This window comes from Conger conger, chromosome 8, assembly GCF_963514075.1.
Source record: "Conger conger chromosome 8, fConCon1.1, whole genome shotgun sequence".
In the NCBI taxonomy this organism is placed as follows: Eukaryota; Metazoa; Chordata; class Actinopteri; order Anguilliformes; family Congridae; genus Conger; species Conger conger.
Genome location: NC_083767.1, coordinates 6,816,600 through 6,825,484, shown reverse-complemented (window position 1 = coordinate 6,825,484; position 8,885 = coordinate 6,816,600).

Below are 8,885 nucleotides of genomic sequence, written 5' to 3'. Positions count from 1 at the left end.
CTGACATTATCCTGGTTTCCCTGAATAGCTGGTTAATATATGCACTGGGAATCTGACATTATCCTGGTTTTCCCTGAATAGCTGGTTAATATAATGCACTGGGAAGCTGACATTATCCTGGTTCTCTCTGAATAGCAGGCTCATACCCACACAGGGGAGCTGACATTATCCAGCTTAGTTGAAGCCACAGTCCCTTCCTGAAAATATATTGTCTGACAAAGAGAATGAAAATCCATACCTGCTTTCGTTACGTTACTGTAGTAGCAGAAAGCCCTTGCAGGGATCTTGCAGTACCTTGCCCGTCTCATTACTTATGCTCTTTATACGACACGGTGACACTTTTCTTCAAGATGTACCAAGAGAATAGCAGGATATTTCCAGCAGCTGCAAGCAAATATTCACCACAAACATACATTTTTGGCTACACATTTGAAGGTGCACCTAAGCACACAAGCAGCTTGCTGTATTTATTTTACAGCGGATCCAGCACTGCCAATGAGATGGTGACCCATTCATTCCAAAGATGTTTAAAAGAGCAGTAGAGCCTCACCGCTTGGCTCTGTATATTTTTTTTTGTTGGAAAGAATCAGAGCGATGACCCTGGAATCTCATCCAGGGGTCACATCTAAAAGTGAAGCTGCACCAGCAGGTATAGAGGCCGCTGAAGGTAGCCATCTGCTCTCGGACACATGCTTCCAAAACTAGTCCAAGAACTGATAAACGTTCAGTGTAGCAGTGAGGTCTTCTGTAATAAGCTGTTGATTTTGTTCATGTGTTCACATTATATCGAGGTCACTAGTTATTCATCGCTTTAATATCAGGACAGCAGTTTAAAAACATAGTACTTGTCTGGGACCATAGACAACCAAGAGAACACTACACACCCACTTTATATACTATAAGCCCAACCCAGAATGTACCAACTCATACTACTGAAAGGGGGGGGGGGGGGGGGGTTGGAATAGTGCATCCTAGAACTTTATATCGATTTCACAGTTACGTATTTCACACTAGGGTAGAAAGCACACATATAAGCATACTAAGCACCAGGCAATTAATTTTGAATTAATAAAGAAAAATATACAAGGAAGGCACACACCCACATATGACACCCCCACCCCACATACCCAACAAGTTGTGATAGCCTCTTTAAAACTGGGCACACCTGGGTCAGCTTGGCCTTTTAAATGGCTCTGCAAGTGTTACTTTTCAGTTTTATTAGGCCACTGGACTTTGCAACAGGCTGCCAATTTAGGTTTTTACTTTTAATAAAGAAAGAAAAGAAGGTTTTGATGCAGCAGGCATTATTGGTAATCATGCTTTCTGCAATAATGATGTACTGTGCTAATACTTTTCTGGACACAAACATTGGAGGCAGTAAAATGTTGGCTGTAGTATCTCATTTTCAATTGCTTTTGGAAAACACTATTATACATTTTAGTACCACCTTTGATTATTTGGCCAGCTATCTGAGCTATACTGTCGCATATGTATTCTTTTAACTGGAGCAGCTGGGAATATTCTACATGGTCCCTTTTCACACGCCCGTCCCATGGAAGGGGGGAACAATGCCTAAAGAACTATTCCAATGAGACTACCGTCACCATGTCTTAATGCCTTGAAGTGAAGAGCACCGTTAATCAGATGGGTAAGAGTCTCTGTGATTAATGACTTGAACTATAGTTTTACATGGTCGTGCTGGATAACATTTCGCCATATAATGCTAATATTACATTACATTATATTAAAGGCATTTAGCAGGCGCTCTTATTCAGACCGACATACAATGAAGTGCAAATCAAACCCAGGGCAAGTACGTTCAGGAAAGAACAGAGTCCTAGCATGATCACATAGATAAAGCTTGAACCCTTGAACTTACCAATGAGCATACCAGGGTTGGCAGCTAGAATACCCTCAGTAATATTGTTACAGGAGCCTTGGATGTGCTTGCTGAAAACTAAGGATAAGATGTACAGCTTATGAATTGCAGTTAAGTGCATTTTATTTCATCATCTCTACCTAAATATTAATTTGTTGAGCAATTCATATTCTACTTCAGTTTGGAGCCATCTGAAACATCTGTTCATATCCTGTCGCCGTGACCTTTTTCTAACTCTCGAAATGGAAGTTGAATCCACAATGGAAAACATTTACTGAACGATCCCGTGACTTCACTGTCCCAAAGATCTACTGTGTGAATATCAGGGAAAAGCTGAACATTTAAAACGTACATAAATTAATAAAATATGCGTACAGTAACTGTGCTTTGTATGTGCAAATTGTAGGTCCTGATATTAATGTGCAATATTAGCATTCACTTATTTGAGCAACATCCTCTTGGGATGACATGTTGCAGTAGTGTTTGCAAGAGGAATCTTGCGTGAAATGCAGTCACTTGGAGACGATTTGGAGTGCATTCACATCTGGTACGGCCCCGGTGGAATAACCTGGAGGTATTTCTGGCTCCAGTTGTCAGGAACCCTGTCATATATTATGTTTGTATCTCCGGGGACATTATTATGCATTGGACCTGGTGCGACAGGAAAGTTTCTCCATCTACGTTTAACATGTATGAAACATGTATGAAATATCGTTGATGTGAAACATGAAGTATTGAATATTGTTTCTAACGGAAACCTGTTCAGAAAACTTTGTCTAAAACAATAAATAGTTGGAAAACATTGTTTCTAATTGTAAGCATGTTTTTTTTTAATCCAAACAAGTCGCTGATGCTTGTTGCCTGTTATTGCTGGAATTATTTCGTAATTTGGCCATTTAGACTGGATTATGCAGCATATGACCTGTACCGTACGGCAATTACGCGCACGTGCATCGTCCGTTTCAGGAAGTTATTCGATAGAAACATGTGGAACAGTTGGTTACAGAAACTGAACTGTAGCAGCCTATGATATATGGGAAGGTTATGTATTGGGTATTTATGAGTTTCCGTAATCAAAATCGATATCCGTTTGTTTGTCCTTGGAAGTAAAAAAAAAAGATCTACCACGACAACATGTTTAAAAACAGAAATGGAATGTTGTCAGTATGCATATTGTTTATTCTGTTTTGTGAATTTTGCCCCGATCTGATCTGAACCGAGAGGAGGGTAGGGAGGGGTGATCTAATTGAGGGGTGTCATCGGTACGGGAATTCGCCTGCCTGAGCCAGTCATTGAGATGAATGGAGGGGGAGGCGCACTCATTGGCTTGCATCAGTGATCCGGGAGGCTGCTGCTCGCTGGTGATGTAGAGGAATCCCCCACGGTGAGCCGGAGGTGGCTGGTCTCTGACGCCGCCGCCTGTAGCATTCGGGTCCAAGTGAAGGACAAACGCGCAAAAATCTCTCCGCTCTCCGGCTCTCTGGCTCTCCAGGTCTCTGCACTCCGTGGCGCTGGTTTCCCGGACGACCAACTGTCTTAAGCGCAGCTTCGAGCTCTTGATCCGACCAACAAGTAACGGCGCTCGCTTGAAAGCCCGGGGGGTTTCGCTTTTCGCCGGAGCGGAGCAAGCGAGGTAAAGTCTCCCTCTGGAAAGTCAGTTTCATGTTTATCTCGGGGTTTTTTTTCCCCTGGCGTGACCGGTTGGTCACGACCAGCTGCAAACTCGGATATGTGGAGCAGGTCGATAAGATGGTGTGTATGACAGGTTTGCAAGCATTTAAAGAAACGCGAAGGTGGGTCTGGAGCCTATGTTTAATTTATTGCGATTGTACACTGTAAAAGGGACCTCTGGCACTACTGTAGCATACGGCCACATTTTCAGTGTTCATTCAATGTATATTTTTTAAGAATTAAGTTGTTGACAAGAGTTCTTTTTTCACATTTTACTGTGCCTGTCTGGAACGGTGTTTATTTCAGTGAGACGCATTGGAATCCTGCTGTTTGAGATGTATTTTAGGCTACCCGTAAAATTGGAAATAAATATGATTTAATTTGACAGTTACATGCTTTAAACTGCATTGATGGATTTTGCATTTGGTGCCAGTTTTTGCGTCCATTTATTCCAGGTTGAAGCATAGCTAGAAATTGGCTGTTTTTTTTTTGTTTGTTTTTTTCCCCCGCCCTCCCCACACTGTAGGTAGGGCAGTTGAACCCAAACTGACAGGTTGCTCCGAATCAGTCCGATGGCTCTCTCTACGCCCGTTAAGAGGACTCGGAAATGGCGGGAGGATTTGCAGCAGTTTCGGAGGAGCCACGGCCTCTCCAAGAAAGCGCTGCTCAACTGCTGCCTGGTCAACCGTTTCCGCGCGTGGGCATCCCCCAAAACCAAAGGTACCGACCGTCTCCCAGGAAACGGCAGGAAACGCTTTCTCCCCACTATTTAGTACAGCAAAGTGGGCAGTATCACATCAACTCTCGAGTAGATTTAACATGCAGGCAGTGTTGGGGACACAATCACCAATTGGAACTGGCTTGCAGTTAGGTTAGACTCTCTTTCTGGTTTTGGCATCCTTTCTCTCAAACTGACCCACATTTCTGTCCTGTGGCGAATGAGTCATACTGTTTGTTTAGATTAATTTTGACGAATAGCCTGTACCAATCTTGAATTTAGTGAAAATACATTTTGCCCCAATCTACATTCCCTGGGGGTAACAGGCGAATTAAAACATTACTTTATTTTTGTATGCTTGTCCTTTGAACATAGAGCCCTCCCCCTCCCCGTAAGACTACAGACGCCCACTGCATAATAAGTTTGCCTGAATAATTGTCAGGCTTAGTCCCTCACGGATGCATGTTGTACATGGATCTCTCGCTCTGTCCCCATATTTAAATGACCAAACCCAGCTCCACAGATGCATTACTGTAATAATAATATTACACCCACTGGGATTTCACAGGGGATATCCTGTAGACAGAGAAGGATTGTAGCCATGATTTGACAGCTTGCGGAGAGCGAATATTAAAGGAGAAATAAGGGAGACAAATCCCTCTCCTCACAAGCCATGATTTAGCTTTAATGCTAATGTGTAGCGCAGGTTGTAGAGATTGCTGATCAGATATGGAGGGGAAAAAAATGTTTCATCAGTTTTGAATTTGCAGTTCCCGACAGACCATCTGCCTATATTTGACGTGCTGGATGAAATGTGCTGTATAAATAAAGCTTGATTGGATTTGAAGTGGCCGGGTGACATATTTACAGTGCTGTGGTATGCCGGTGCTTGTTGGGAAGGAAGACGGAAGTAGCCAGGAACCTATGAGGGTTCCTGATGTGATATCGATCTGCCCTTTCTGAATCTACAGGGGTTTGTGGAAATTTATACCGTGCAGTAAATTAAAGATTTATGCCCGTCTTCATTGTCTGTGTGAAAGTGGTACTAAATTACCTTTTTGTTTGTGATTCTTCAAGGGATTATTGCCCACTTTCTCTGCTGTATCTGTGGAATAGGGCCACATGCCTCTAATAAAACACACCCACACAAAACTAAAATAATTATTGCCGTGTGCTCAATAAGATGACATTCTGGCCATATCTGAATAATTTTGGTTGAGGTCACAGGGGGGCAATTCCATGGTAACAGATGTTATAACTGTCAGATATTTGTGTCATAAAGTTCTATACAGCTCCATAACAGACTTTTATAACCAGCAAATAACCCTGTCGGTCTCTTATGTAGCTCTGTTGGAGTTTACCATGCAGATATACATGGTAGTACCTCTGAGAGTAACAGACACTTCCTTTGAGAATGATTTTTAACATTTTTTTTTTTTTCACTTGCCTGTTGACCTGAGCTGGCAGAGTTTAAATGTGCCCACAGGTATCCTTTGCCGAAGTCCTCCATTTGTTTTGAGATTGTTTGAGATTGTTTTGAACATTGACTCGTCTGGGAAGGTTGGCTGGTGGCCCTGCCCCCCCCCCCCCAGGTTGATACTGTCCCACTTATTTCTGGAAATCCTTAAATACACAGGCTTATTAGCTTATTTAATACAGTAGCTCCAGGAATGTACGTAATTAATTCTGTATGTTTAACGTTCCTTAATGTGTGTCGCATTTAATCTGAAACTGTGCATACTGCCACCCAGGTGACCGGTGTTCTGGTGGAGAGCTTAAACTTTAAGCTGATTAAGTGTGTAAAATCTGTTTGTCTCACCCATTGCTCAAGGCAGTGTGTACACTAAAGGTGTTCTCAGCCTCTGAGAAATGCTTTGTCTTTTTGGTAGTGGGGTGGCGGGGGGTGGAACTCTGTTTAAAGTGCCCAGTTACTCCATATAATGGAGTTGAGTGGACCTTGAGGCTGGATGCTGAGAGGATGACCCAAAAACAGTGGCGCCCAATCAGAAAAATGCAGGTTTTCATTCCAGCCAATCACTTCACCTACTGATTTTTAACTGATTCGTTGCCCGCTCTCTGGTTGACTGTGTGTTAACCGGTGAAATCAGCGGATGAAGTGATTGGCTGGAATGAAAGCCTGCAGACTATCTGTGGCTCGCAATTGGGCGCTGCTGCCCTGAAGTGACTCACTGATGACAGGGAGGCCATGAGAATTCCATGACCCATTTAGGACATCTGGCTTTCCCTCTCGATGCTGGCCGAGTTACTCCACTACATCAAATGTGCCCTTAAATCAACAGCGCTAAGAGGAATTCTGTAGTGTCCTTGCATGCCAGGGATCATCTAATCTGGCCCTCAAATCCAAATCCAGCCCTGCTTTTATTTTCTCCTGCATAATGAACTGAACAATTAGTGCTACTGATTGGCCTGTTTTCACACCTGACTCCCAGGTAAAGGGAGGGTGGAAAACCAGCAGTTCTCAGCCCTGATTCCTGTTGTAAGGCTGCGTGTATAAATGCAAATAGATGTGTGTGAAATGGACTTAATCTTAACTGATTTCTTACCCTCTCAATTTGAGTGTCCCGAGTTGTTTACAGGGATTTTGAGCATGGAAAGAGGCATCTTTGAGTTTGTCGGAGTAAAAACATTGTGGGATTAACAGGGATAGGCCTACATAAAAGTGTAAATGCACGTTATGAACAGTTCCTTGGTTTTTGCGCAATGAAGCGGATTCGTGTAATTAGGTTGAAAATGTATTTTTTATTTTCTTGGATAAAAACATTGGTTCTAGGCGTAAATGTCAACATTCAAATATTTGTTTGTTTTTTGTTTGTTTCACAGTATGTTCAGTTGGCACTGGCCGCGTTTGGCTTTGGTGATTCAGAACAGCAGGACGGATTCAGCTACGAGGCCACAGCCGTCCTTAGTAGGTCGATGCATAAATCTACCCTGTCACGTCTCCAGAATTTCCGTGTTATTTTGGAGAGATCTCAGAATCAACCTTGACAAGGTTATAACGGCGGCGAATTGGCCCTCGCAGCCCGCTGAGAAGTGGAAAAATACCGACAATTTACCGAAACAAAATCGAGTCTTCGCTGCAGCTCTTCCCCGATGTATGGGAGAAATATACAAATTATTGCCCGGTGGATATTGCAATACAATTTAAAAATCTATTGCTGTGAAATATTTATAGCCGTTTCCCCTGGAATCCGCATATTGGCGGAGTAATGGAATGTATTCAATCTCGCGGAATGCACTGCGCCTGGTTTCCGCGGAAGTTTCCGGAGAGGCTGAGCCTGTGGGTGCGCTCGTGATGGCTTTGGGTAAAGAAAGGGAAGGTGAGGTCGAGGTAAATAAAAGCATCCTTGGGCCGTTTTTTTGCACCACAGGTGGCGTCGCAGTTTAAATGTCAGCATTCAGAGTCGGCCTTTTGTCTCGGGAGAAATGTCGTATTTGAAAACCTTTTTTTTTTTTTTTTTTTAATGCCATTTGGATTAGTGTCTGGATCTCAAATTCGACTCCAGGAGGGCTGTGTTCTCCTCTGAAACTCATATTGATGTTTAGTTTCTGCTCTCAATAGTCCCCCAGTTAAGCGCACACAGACTTGGGGCATGCAATTGACCAGACGGGGGCGCTGATGTGCATTAACCCAGACGTCCTCACTAGAACCTTAAACTTAATTTATGTTTCGGCGACAAAGTGTCCGCGGACATAAATTATTCAGATTATTCAAATGATTCAGATTAAATAGTTTTGACGTCAAGCTGAACCGCGATTGGTCGACCTAAACCAAGACAAAAAGTTGCCATGGCGAGGATACTTGTTTACTCCAAGGAAACTTTAAAAAACATTTTTTAACGAAGACGTTTTGTTTACATGGCATCAAGCAAAATCAAGCAAAATGGACGCGTTTGAAGGGAAGTTAACTTGGCAATCCTGGCCTGCCTTGCAGGTTTCGCATGATGAGGTTGGGATTCTGTTCCTGACCAGCGGCCCCCTCCACGCACTGTTGTTGGGTGCTCATGCGCGGAGGTCTGTGGGGTGTAACCTTCAGCCTTCTCCGTGAAATAAAATCACTCCTCACTGGACCTTCTGTGGCGTATGAAATACTACACCGCAGTATCGCCCTCCAAGCTAATGACTTATGGCTCTCACCCTCCGATCCCTGATCTCTCAGGAGTGTATATACTGCAGAGACTCCGCTCAACTTAAAACAGTCATTCTAAACCTTAGGGTGGAACGCCACTGCGCTGCCACATTTAGCTCATTTAACAGATAAAGGTGTTGACAGATTAATTCTCTCTGCGGCGGGCGAAAGCTGTGTCTGTGCAGAGATATCGGCTGCGAAAGTACACGGTTTGGTAGAGGCATACATCATAATGACACAGAGAACACCTCTCCCTTCATTTTTGTTTAAGAACTACAGTGGGCTGTGTAATTTGAATTTACAGACCGATTTGAAGACTGCCAGCTTCTCGCCCTGACCCTAACCCTGACCCTTTGAGTTTAGCGAGAAGATGTGAAGATATGAATGTGGTCGGACAACGCTTCGTATGAACCGGTTCATTGAAACGTGGTCACCTATCTGGCCAGTGTCTTCAGTAAAGCGGGTACCTG